Raw genomic sequence first — 10,493 nt, 5'->3', positions numbered from 1 at the left:
GGAACAGCCTTAGCACAAGGGCTTTTTCAACTGATGAAGTAGGTGCTGAGCACTGTAGTTAGCAGCTTTCAGCAATTCCTTAAGGGCTTCTGAGAAATGCTATAGGTTTCTGTTTCCTAGAAATACCTAGGTCAGGTGGAAGTCAAGGCATGCCCATCATTACAGCCATTCTGGGGCCTACTTTGTAAACTAACATCTATGAAAAATGTTTCTTGTTTAGACGAAGTACACTAATCTTTGACCATTGTTGCTTGCCTGCCTGCCTGCTTGCGTGCCTTTTGAACAGTATCTGAAAAGGAAGGAACAGGAAGGAAGGAAGGAAGGAAGGAAGGAAGGAAGAAGGAAAGGAAAGAAGGAAAAAAGGAAAGAAATCACTTCCTATCAACGTGGGGATTTTTATTATTGTCTTTTTTTTTTCAATTTATCTTGCATGGTTGTAAAGGTGAGAAGTAATAATGCAGAAAGAAGCAAAAGGGTCCACATGCCTCCCCCCTCTCTTCTCTCTCTCTCTCTCTCTCTCTCTTTCTCTCTCTCTCTCTCTCTCTCTCTCTCTCTCTCTCTCTCTCTCTCTCTCTGTGTGTGTGTGTGTGTGTGTGTGTGTGTGTGTGTGTGTGTGTGTGTGTGTTCCTTCAACTGTACAAACATTTGTTATGTTTTTCTCTACTATCAAAATATATGATTCTATAGAAAGATAAGGTAGGATAGTTAAATAAGGTCTTCAAAACCCTCAGAGACATGTAGAATATGATGACACTTTAAAAAGTTTTTATTCTTTAAAGATTCACTGACAATGAGACAATGAGACAGGTTACCTCCTGGCAACACCAAGCCTACCTCAAAGAGGATGATGAGCATCAAAGAATGCCCTTATGGAGATGGCTTCAAAGGTGACAAACAAGTGACTGGGGAAAATGTCCTCATTTTTACCACAGATAGAATTCTGCCTAAAAAAAGGGGGGGGCAAGTTTGGATGCAGCCAGAGTCAATAGCCAAACTCTGCCAAGACAGGGTAAGCAAGTCCTCAACAGTTCCTGCCTCACAAATATATTTTGTCAGATATGTTGGGCCAGAAGGCTGAAGAAGATGCTCCAACATTAGAGAGTTTTAGGTGACTGTTCAGGTAGAGAACTGTCTCTGTCATCTTCTCCTTTGGAAAGCTACTACCCTGCACTCCCAGCATACTCAGGTAATCAAGTTTATTATTTCTCAAGTCTCTGATGGAGTTAAAGAGCAGGTAGCTTAGTTTTAAAATAAATCTTAGCTGTTTAGGGGTTAAGATATTTTTCAGGTCTAGATAGATGTTTTAAGTTTATAATGACAAGATGTGATGGATATTGATTACATTCAGAATTTTAGAAGCACCAAGATAGGAAAGATGTTTTCTTCAAGACTATCAAATACAAATAGCCAAAACACTAACAATGTAACATTTTTATGATTCCTTATTGTGTCATGGTTAGGTAGTTTACTGTAGATGTGTGTAATGATATAAATGTATATGTAAAAAATGAAAAAAGTTTAAAAAAAGAAAAAAGAAAAATTGTATCTTCTGATACTGAGTCTCTTTATCGTTTTTAAGCTTTAAGCCAAATGTACAAAATAGTTATAATAGTTATGTCTATAGAATTTTCAACTATTTCATGGTGATACTGTGGAAGAAACTTTTGATGCAAGTGTGCTGCTAACAGCATCTGGTAAAATGAACAACAGCCTTGGAGCCATCAGTGGTCAGCTAAAAAATTCAGAGTTAAAGGTGGAGCTGAGAGTAAGTAGAAAGCAAGTCAGGACTCTCAGTAAAACTGGTCACTTGGAAAAGCAAGGCCTTGGAACTGGTTCATTGGTAGCAACCATCAGGAAGACAGAGCAGTCGTACAATGCATGTGACAGAAAGTACATTGCATAGCATGCTCAGAAGCCCTGGAACCTGCTTCCTCCTTATTTATTTAGTCCTTGGGCTGAGACTGCCATATTTTTCTATTTTTAATATATATTCTGTTTCCCAGATTTGTCCAGTTTGGATGTTCTTACAAATTAGAGAAACCGTGGCGGGGTGGTGGTGGTGGTGGTGGTGGCTGCAAGTAAACTCCTCTATTTTGCTGTGTGCACTTCCTTGCTAGGTAATTTTGATATATTACCCAAATATTTGTTTAACTATCTGTCTACCATCTATCTATCTATCTATCTATCTATCTATCTATCTATCTATCTATCATCTAATCAAGGCCTATCCAGTGTTTTAAAGCTGGACGTTTCTTCTTAGAAATTGAGTTGCTCTGTCTTTATACAGTGCTGAAAAATTGTTTTTCTCATTGGTTAATGGGTTAGCAAATACCACAATGATGAACCTCAATATTCATTTACGGTTCTCAGTGAGATGCCCTGAGTGAAACCAAGCGGCAAAAGATAATTTGTATTTAGAATGCTTATTGTCTAATCAGACTCATAACTGAATTTTTAATCAATTAGGTTTATTTGATTCATGAACCATTTAAAACTTTGTCTTGTAGTATAAAGTACAGAATAAATAATAATTTATACATTAGTTGTTTGCCAAATAAAACTCATTGGGTAAATTGTTGTACAAAAAAAAAAAAAAGACGAACAAGGATATAATGAAAAACAATACAGTAAGTCATTATATTTCCGAGAACAAATTTTTCTAATATGATAAATTAAATGTTATTAAAGATACAGAAAACCTGTTCTCCTCTTTGGAAGAAAATCATGTTTTGTCATTTCTTTCCACTATAAAGTGGTGATTGTGGTTGAATTTCCTAATTAAGGCACTGTATATACATTATATTAAAATGCATTAAGTATAAGTATTCTATGAAACATTTATGTGTATGATCTAATTGGCCACCTGTGTACCAATTAAATGAAGCTTAATACTCATGAAATAATTACAGCAAATAAAGATTTTGATACGCTCCTAGCTTTAATAATAAAAAAAAATAGAACTTCTCATAAGAAGTCAATAGAAAACTCCTTGTCTGATAAAAGAAGAAACTTGAGGGACAAAGAAAAATACCAAGAAGTGTCCAAAAAGGTGGAAAAAATATAACAAACATCAAATTGAATAAATCTTTGAAGAGTAAGGCAAAGAGAACAATACAACTGGAAGGAGCTAACCAGATTGTAGGAAAAGGGCAGGCTTCTAGCTTTGGCACATGCAAGCTCAGATGCTCCTCTGATTGAGGAATTTACAACTCTGTCCCCGAAAGTTGTCCAATATTTGGCAGGTAAGATAGCTCAGTTAGGGCTGGAGAGATGACTCAGTGGATAAGAGTGCCGCCTGCTCTTCCAGAGGTGCTGAGTTCAATTCCCAGCAACCACATGGTGGCTCACAACCATCTATAATGTGATCTGATGCCCTCTTCTGGCATGTGAGGTATATGCAGATAGAGCACTGTATACATAATAATAAATACCTCTTAATAGTGCCACTTCCCATAGGGAGTTTATGAGTCTATGGGGCAATTCCTATAGAAGCCACAGGGGGAGGAAACAAAAACTTACAATCTCAAGTCTTAGATAGGAATAACTCAGAAATAGATTCAAAAATGAATGTATGAAATGTTGAATGAGATGAAAGATGAAGTTGTAAAATGCGAGGAGAGCTTAACAACATTCATCAAGTAGGTTAGAAAATTCACAGACACAAACGAAGAACTTTTAAAAAATGAAAAACAGAAAGTATAATAAACACCACACAACACTAGAAGATAAAAAATATCATTTGGAAATGGGTTTGAGGAAGTCATGGAATGTTTATGGAGAGAACATTTGCACATAAAATAGTAAAATTCTACAAAAAACTTATGAACAATAGGGAGAAGCACACCTTCTCCAAAGGGTGGGGCATAAAAAGGATCCTAATTATCACTGCATCTGTTCAACACTGAATAAAGAGACTCTCCAAGGTTGGGTGGGTGAATAAATCATGTAAAATCAAAAGAAAAAAATGATTGCAGATAGAAATTTTCCACAAGAAAATCCCAGTCTACACAGATCTGCAGACAAATTGACAGAATTAGCCTAAGGCTTAGCAAGATGATTTAATAAAAGATGTTTACAAAGTCAGTCTTATTTTCACATATCATAATAAGCACTTACAAAAGAGTGTTCAAACTATAGCATTTACAGCAACTTACAATCTTGACTTTTTTAAAGATAAGCTGAAAAGCCATTGGAGAGCACTATAATACAGAAAATAAGTTCTGTTCATTTTAAGGGAAGATTAATTTTTTAACTGTGCATGGCCCATGACAGTATATATTAACTTAATAGAAATTCAAATGGAACCCAAACTGCACCATTATTTGAAAGAATTAACTATACTATCTATTACCATAATATTTTGTGAAGGCTATTTTGATATGAGAATTATTTAAATATTTTAAATTCTCTCTCTCCCTCCCTCCCTCCCCCCACTCTGTGTGTATGTGTGTGTGCATATGAGCGTGTATGTGTTTTCGAGTGTGTGTATGTGTGAGTGTGTGTATGTGCGAGTGTGTATGTGCGAGTGTGTGTATGTGCAAGTGTGTATGTATGCGAGTCTGTATGTGTTTGCGAGTGTGTGCATGCGAGTGTGTGTGTATGTGCATGTTTGAGTGTGTGTATGTGTGCAAGTGTGTGAGTGTGTGTGTGCGCGCGTGTGTGTGGTTTATGTATATGTGTATGAAGATGTCCACAGTCAGAAGAATGTGACAGATTCCACCTGGAGTTACAGGTGGCTAATGGGAGATCTAGGAACAGAACTCAGTTTTTCTACAAGAGCAGCATACACTCATAACTGCTGAATCATGTCTCCAGCCTTATGTGAGGATTTTTTAAAGGAAAAGAAATCTGAAAAGTTTGATCCAGAAACAGACATAGAAATAAGTTGAGGATTAAACATTTGTTCTTTCTCCCATTTAAAACATGTGTGTCTGGACCCTTTGGGGCTTCCTAATGCAGCTTTTCAGAGGGGAATCTTTCCTGGATACCTAGTAATATTTCTGTCTCCTATTATATATTTGTAATTACTTTTGAAATCATGACATGGTCAGGACCTTTCAAATACTGATCATAATAACCAGTAGAAGATTCGCTGAGTAATTTAAGGTGTACTATAACATTTTCAAAACAACTGCCCAGAGAGACTAGTTTGTAAACCTCTTCTTTGGAGTAGAATCAAAAAGACGTTAAGACATTAAGCTCAGGCTTAGTTTAAATTGCTCTGGTTTATTCTGGTGCATTCTCATCCTTTTCATTTTCAATTCTCATTCTCAGTCCTGAGTCTCTTTCTGTATTTCACCCATACCTCTCCAGTGGAATGGGCTTCCACTTGACAAATCATATGCTATCCAACTCCTCGGAAATCACTTCTTTCATTTTCAGCCTTTGGTTTTATTCCACTTCACCCCAAGTCCAGGGTGGACAGAACAGTTGCAGCTTCCCTGCGGCTGTGGGTACCAGCTTATGCTTCTCCATTTAACATCATTGATGGCTTCTCTTCTATTAAGGCTCTTCCTGGGAAGTGTCAGAATATTTCCTTCTCCTTTATTAGTTCTTTTTAAATTGGGTCTTTATTTCTGGTTTATTGAGTTTCAATCACAATTACTGTTTCTCCAGTTTTCAAAGACTAACCCACAACATCTTAGCGTCAAACTCCTTCATTATTTAAGTAGTACATGCATGTATAATTGACACAAAATAAGCATTCAATGATGTTCTGTTAAATGAACTTGCTTTTTTTTTATCTATAGACTGGAACCCAGAGATTAATTACATTTTCTGCATGATAGTCTCTGTATTTAGTATGGTGCTAAATGTCTAAGAAATATTAGTATAGATCGTTAAAACAAATAAATGTGTGGAATTTTATGTAGAAGTTGAAATGTGTCTGTAAGAGTGTAAGAAAGGGAGTTAGAAATAATTATCTGTTCATCTATGCAGAAGTTAACACATTGTTCAAAATGACAAGGTCTTGTCTGGAATATTAAATGCCAGCATACTAGAATCTAACTTCTTACTTTATGTTCTATGGTCCTTATATGAAAAACTGGTATTTCACTCATTAAAGTTGGGCTTTATATTTAACATTTGAACACTGGTAGTTTTCCTATTCAACTTATTTCCGAGGTCCTTGACTTCAGCAAAGCGTATTTCAGAATAACATCTCTGCTGAACTTTGAGATTTGATATTGCTTTTATTGTCAAAAACTAAGTCTCTGTGTAACCGAATTAAATTCAAATACTTTTTCTCTGTAACACATCAGCGACTTAGACATCTATGTAAGAGAAAGCCAGTCTCAGACAAATCCATGTAATGTGCAGAGATCATAAATAATCTTTAAGGGGTGCAGCCCCTCCTCAGGTAGTTCAAGGGGCCTCAGCCTCATCTTCTGAAGGGATTGCAGTGATGCCCATGTCTCTCCTAAGGAGGCAGCACTCCTGCACGCTCACCATGCACGGCTACATCATTAGTCAGTGGATAACTTACCTCACTGGAGAGCAATTCCTCATCTATCATGTGGACCCCACCCCTGCTCTAAAAGTTATGGTTTCCTTTTTAAGTTTCTTCTCTGTGTCACAACTAAATACGATAATATCGAAGCCCACGTTTCTCCTTGAAAACTTATCTTGGCAAGGGAACCCTTAGTTCTACGTGTTTCCCAAGTAGTTATAGAGTCCAAAATGGAGCTAAAGTCAAGAGCTTACAGCATACACAAATGTGACAAGCGAGTGCTGAGTTTTCTTGTTAGTTGTTTAGCTTTGACACATCTGTAAGCTTGGTACCTTGCCAGTGCCTGATGTCGAGTTTTGACTCTAATGTTATTGTTGAATGAATGAAAGCCTGAGTGGTTTGGAGCTCAGTAAGTGTAAGAGGCATTTGCAAATAGTCTATGACCAGTATGGGAAATGTGCGATAATTGGCTCCCATTTTTCCTTCAGTGCTATTAGGTGATGAATGACAGTATATGCCTGCTGAACTAAACAAGAGCAACAGGAAAGCATAAGTAGTTTCTATTTTGACATAAACTTCATATTACTTTCTAGTTGGTTAGTCAAATGCCCTACATCTCTTTTCTTAACATCTTCTTGAACACATTGTATTTTTCACATTTAATAGTGTCAAGACTTTTCACAGTAGGGTTTACATTTTATTTGGGCACACAATAGACAACTCCTAAGGCAACCTATAATTCCAATCCATTAGGCTAATGGATCGCAGCTGCTGTGAGCAGTGGGCATATCATCTTTCCATAATAAAGTCTTGTAAGACATAAAATAAAAAAATAAATAAACTGAAAAATGACTGTATTTAGCTAACATAGATGGTTATTTTCTTTTTTTCCTTTTTGAGACCTAGTAAATTGGCAGAGTCAATAGAACTTTTTGAAGTATATATCAATGCTTATGAATAATTGCCCTTTAAACATTGGAAAAGTTGTAAAAAGTGATAGATTTTTGTTAGAAAAGTCTTTGTGAATCAATATTCTTTATTTCCTTTCTTTCAATTTCTATTTTTAAAACCCATTATTATTACATGCCTTTGCTTTTTATGACACTATTTTTCATTATAGATTTTTTTCTAAGCAGATTCTATTAAATGGAATTCTTGATGATTTGTTAGTGTAAGAACTTGTTCATGGGTGGAGCAGAAGTGCCAGCAAAGAAGATGAAGCATCAGAGGGAGGGATGCTGTTTTTATTTTTAATGTCTAAGTTATTCTTCTGAATTACATGAAAGCAATTGTTTTGCTAAATCAAATTCAAAGGTGAAATTTTTATTTTGCTCTTAAGATACAAGGTCATATCTCTGGGCAAACATAGGGGAGTAATGTGGAATCCCAATCTACCTGGTCCAGCAAACTGATGTTCAGCTTCTTCAGTGACTAACAAACTTTACACTCTGGCCTCTGCACGAGGACCTGAATGCCTTCATGGAACGTTGCTCTGTCAGTTTCTGTGAAAACAGTGCCAATTAAATATATTACATATCAGAACTGTCTAGACATCTCTTTGCTATGAATAAATATAAAGGATAAATTCTAATGTTCACTCTAAAAGGTACCTCTCCAAGAGTAATATTCTCCATACTTGCAAATATTAGCATAGACTTTTGTTTATAATAGATATTATAAAAGCTGGGAATAAAAGAGAACAAAAGGAAAGAAAGTAGGGAGGAAATGAGAAAAAACAAGGTAATAAGAATGAAACCTTGGGGGAGAGGAAAACATGAGAGAGGGGAAATATGATAGAAAAATGGGAAGGAAGAAAAAGAGATAGAAATTTAGAGGAGGGAAAACGAGGTTAGAGAAATAGAAACAATGAGGGGAAATAGAGGGGAAGGGAGAGAATAAGAGGAAAAGAGAGATTTTACTAAAGAAATTATTACAATACATGATTTAGATGAAGACATTTGAACATAACCCTAGCCTGGGGCATGAGGAAAGATAAAGCTTTAGGGACAAAGGCTGGAGTCAGTACACTTCAATTAAAGAGAGCCAGTCATCACTACAAGGTTAATGTGGGCACATGTAATTCTGTGGTGAAGGAAAATGTAATATATTGGGAATCCAAAGGCCCTTCCTCTCTCTAGCTTAGGAGTGTCTATTTTGATGAGAAGTTTGTTCAAAGCTACTCAGAACTCAGACTCAGGAGTGCAAAGAGAATTTCAGAAGCACCTGGACAACCACCATACAAGATGAGCAATGCGGAGAGGATCTTGAGAGCCATGGGAATGGCTTTTATACTCCCAGGTTCTGCTAAGCAAGGCTGCTGCAGACCTGCCAGAGTCAGCCACTGAGCAGCCAGAACATTGTTCATTTCAGGGAAAAAGAACAAACAACTTACTGAGACAAGTACAGCTGGAGCTAACTCCTCCAGGTGCCTTGCAAAATAGTGCAGATGACTACTCCCATAGAGACCTTTGTCTATAGGAGCTCCTTGCTGTAAAGTGGAAATAGAATTGATCTTAGTTTCTGGACAAGAAAGCCAATGAGGGAGGTATATTATTTATCTTTTTCCTTCAGGCTTCCCTGGCAGAAAATACCACAAGAAAGCTTCCTAAGAGGATGAGCAGAAAACACTGTAAGAAAGCTTCTAACTTCTTCCAGGAACTAATGGCCTGAAAACAAGGAAAGGGGTGGACACTTGAATAGAAAACATTTAAGTCTAGAGTTTGGTTTCTCTTCTGCACAGCACCCCTGACTCTCATGTGCATGTGCACCTGTTTATAAAGCATTCCAGGGGCCACTTAGGTTCACAATGTGGCTTTTGTGACTTCTGAGAAGTAAAATATGTCTATCAGGGCACTTTGGGGAATTGAAACAGTTGCACGCATAAAAATGGGCACTTCTGTCAGTGATACAGGCATTTCACAACACAGAAAATCATTAGAAGATGTACTAAGATGTTTTTACTTTGTCCAAATGTTTTGCCAATATAGCGGGATGTTTATCGTCAATTACAAATCCCTCCAATTCTTCTCAATATAGTTAAATAAAAAATACTTTTAGTTCATTTAGACTCTGAGGTAAACTACTGCCCATACCAAGCTGTCCCTAAAATATTTGTTTTTCCACAAAACTGATCTTAATAACTTTTCACCTAAACCCTAAAAATTCCTTAAGCATGCCAATGAAAGTTAAATACTTTAATACCCTGTTTAATCCCATTACTTTTCTATGAATCTGTGTGTAGGGCACAAATAAATTACAAAAGCAGTTAAGACTTTACCTGTTAAAGTTGCAGATCCATGAAAACTGATTTTAGATTTTAGTAAAATGTTCAATGATATGCTAAATAAAATTATAAATAAATTCCTGGAATAAAATGAGGTTTCATTTAGTATAGTTTGAAATGAAATTATTAGAATACTGTTCCATTCAAATTAAAATGATTACGTAGTGAGGTCACTTTTGGAGGGAGCTTTGTCAACTTACATAATTTCTGTAGTAATTCAGTTTATTCTCTGATTATATTGCTCTACAAATTATGATATAGTTTATTTTTGCTTCATTAAATTTTGTTCTTAATATATTTTGAGTTCTTATTTAATTTTTAAATTTATTTTTCATGTGTAGCTGTTTTGCTTGAATGCATATCTATGAATTACATCTGTGCCCATTGCCTGCTAAGTTTAGGGATGGGAACCAGATGCCCTAGAACTGGAGTTAGAGACGGTGGTTAGCCTCCATATGGGTGCTGGAAATCAAACCTGGAACCTCTGGAAGAGCCAGTGTTCTTAACTGTAGAGCTCTCTCTCCAGCTCATTCTTTTGTTTTTTATTATTGGTGTAAATCCACTGTATATAGTAATACATTCCATAAAAATCTGTTTTATTCAAGCACATTGTGATTGGCCACACTCAAACTCCATTCTGTTTTCCCCTTTTCCATGCCACTATTATTCTTCTATGGCCCAAATAATCTCCATACACTTTTATATATATATACATATATATGTGTATATATATAATTTCTTCATATATTATTTATATAT

The 10,493-nt window shown here is 36.1% G+C and overlaps 1 long non-coding RNA gene across 1 annotated transcript in view; it reads right to left on the bottom strand.

The window, feature by feature from the left end:
* Positions 1–7,824: 7,824 nt before the first annotated feature.
* The window catches only part of LOC311608519, a 39,411-nt gene continuing 36,742 nt past the window's right edge, over positions 7,825–10,493 (bottom strand). Inside the window, exons 2-3 of the long non-coding RNA XR_014783001.1 lie at positions 8,844–8,939; positions 7,825–7,953 (exon numbers count right to left, since the gene is read on the bottom strand). This is a non-coding gene — a long non-coding RNA (uncharacterized lncRNA). The remainder of the gene's footprint in view (positions 7,954–8,843; positions 8,940–10,493) is intronic.

This window comes from Acomys minous (assembly GCF_964271855.1).
Source record: "Acomys minous genome assembly, chromosome: 11".
In the NCBI taxonomy this organism is placed as follows: Eukaryota; Metazoa; Chordata; class Mammalia; order Rodentia; family Muridae; genus Acomys; species Acomys minous.
The sequence above is the reverse complement of the archived record's forward strand: the minus strand, read 5'-3'. Positions and strand labels throughout refer to the sequence as shown.